This window comes from Pristiophorus japonicus, chromosome 1 (assembly GCF_044704955.1).
Source record: "Pristiophorus japonicus isolate sPriJap1 chromosome 1, sPriJap1.hap1, whole genome shotgun sequence".
NCBI classification, from domain to species: Eukaryota; Metazoa; Chordata; class Chondrichthyes; family Pristiophoridae; genus Pristiophorus; species Pristiophorus japonicus.
The window spans coordinates 407,280,889-407,283,157 of record NC_091977.1 but is presented as its reverse complement, the minus strand read 5'-3'; the positions used below and the strand labels follow the sequence as shown (position 1 = coordinate 407,283,157).

The 2,269-nt window shown below is 41.8% G+C and overlaps 1 pseudogene; it reads right to left on the bottom strand.

The window, feature by feature from the left end:
* Nucleotides 1-1,244: 1,244 nt before the first annotated feature.
* On the bottom strand, nucleotides 1,245-1,423 carry LOC139278664 (U2 spliceosomal RNA; annotated as a pseudogene).
* Nucleotides 1,424-2,269: the final 846 nt, after the last annotated feature.

Sequence of the window (2,269 nt, the reverse complement as noted above, 5' to 3'; positions counted from 1 at the left end):
ATCAAGAGTAACCGGATCCTATCACTTGGCTTAATATCATTTACTCCAACTATTCTACAGCCATTTAATTTATCAATAGGCGCAGATATGCACCAATAGTCTCAGCCAACTGCACCCTGAAGACTTATTTACCAACTGCAGCATAGGAAAAAATGAAAACTGGCCACACACACATTTATTGTATTTAGATAATGTTTTCTCAATATACTCAGTAATTTATGTGAAAATTTGGTAGTTGAATCCCAATTAGCAACTGCTTAATAGTTAGTTTACCAATGTCTGTTACAAAACTGCAGCTGTTTAACAAGTTGGAATATTATAGTCTTCATATAACTGGCAAAGGGAGAGCAAAGACAATCAGGTTCTATTGAAATTGTGATTAAATGATCACAGCAATTGCCCATCCATTTCCAAAGGCTAGAAATAAATAGCGACCTTGCAAATGTAGGAATTCACCTTCAGCATAATGGGCTCATGCCTGTCAGAGACAGAGCACTGGAACAAGACTAGCAGGATGCCAGTTTGTCAATAAAAATTGATTGAAGTATCTGACAACTTTAAATCATGTTAGAGTATTAATGCTAGAATTTTTCTGTGGGTTCAGCATCACTAGTCCCTCCGTAAGCAGACCTTGCGTCTTCTAAGACCCCGAGTGTGCCTTGACTTAACCAGTATTTAGGCGAATTTAATCAGACACAGGGTTGAACAGAAAAATCTTGTCACTGTATTCTGATGATTAGAATAGATCACAAGTCCACCATGGTATATTCTGGTTTTTGGTAGGTGGAAGAATTTAAAGATAGATTTTCCTGGGTTTAGCGCTCAAACAGTGCCTGGAAAATGGATACTATACGCACAGGAAAAGTAAATGCTAAACCCTTCCCCCTCTTCTGCACTTGCATAATACTGCCCCCTGAGTTTCCTGCGTGGCTTTTCTGGTGACTGCATCTAAAGCCTCCACAGGAATGTAGATAACATGTCAATGATGTCAGATGGCTCTACAGATAAGATTTCCTATAATAGCACTGGACTGGCCCCATAAAAACTTGGTGCTACAACTTTCAGAACTGCCATTGAGGTGGTAAATGACAGGTGGGTATTGTTAAGAAAGGCTTTTATTTTGAGATTTTTGAATAAAAAATGGTTTTTAAAATTTTTTTTTAGCCAATTTCATTCCAGATCAACTCTAACGCCAAAGATCACTTTGCGCCAATATATTTGATCTTAGCCAAAAGGCCGAGAGGCGAAGTTGCACCGTTCCTGGAAACACTGCAATACCAGGTTAGTGCATGGAGTGGACGGGGCAAGCCCCTGTTCCAGCTCCCTGTCCAAAAAACAATTTAATATCAGGTCCCCATAGGGGATATTAAACTGATAAGAACAGATACTACACTTGATCTTAGCCAAAAGGCCAAGAAGCGATTCAGAATGTATTGCTGATTACTGCTGGTCTTAGAAATTTTGGTGATAGAGGTCATGTTTAATACAGTTCCACCCCCCTCTTTTGGGATAAGGCTGCCAAATAAACATACTGTAAACAGCCCCACAGGATGCTTATAATGGAATAGACTAGTTTGACCCATTGAGCAGTTTCAGATGTTTTGAATGATCTTTGAGAGGTTCCTGTGCAAAGATAATTGCAGTAATTCATCCCAGAAAACACAGGCAGCCTGGGATGTGTATTCTCTACAGAAACAGTTGGCAGTAACCAATCTGAATCCTGCATTAGTTGATCTCCCATGGCATTACACACAGGAGTCAACCAAGATCAGCAGGATTTGAGGAGAAGGGGCTAATTAGAACCTGGTTGGGAAGGGGGTGGAAGCAGACAAGAAGAGGAGGTGGGGATAGGGGAGAGGAAGAGGGAATAGATAGGGAGAAGGGGAATGGAAAAGTGGGGGTCAGGAGAAGAGGGAGGGACATGGAAGGAGGAGCGGGTAACAGTGGAGAGGGATGGGGACAGAGAGAAGCAAAGGCGGAGAAAGAAAGTTGAGCAAACAGATCACATTATAATAATAATGAGAACACGTGCCGTGGAGGCACAATCGCTCAGCGCCATTTAAAACAACCGAAGGAGTGGAAAATTAACGGTGATTTTTGAGGCTTGGCAGGAGGATACGGAAGGACCAACAAACAGGAGCTTCGAAGTTGGCAAACTCTCTCAAAAGGGAGGGGATCCCCTTTTCTCTCCATCAGGCCTGGATTTTCATCTTAAGAGTGTGGGCAGTATGATGAGCCAGTGTTCCCTCCTGCAAAACTAGACTTTCTG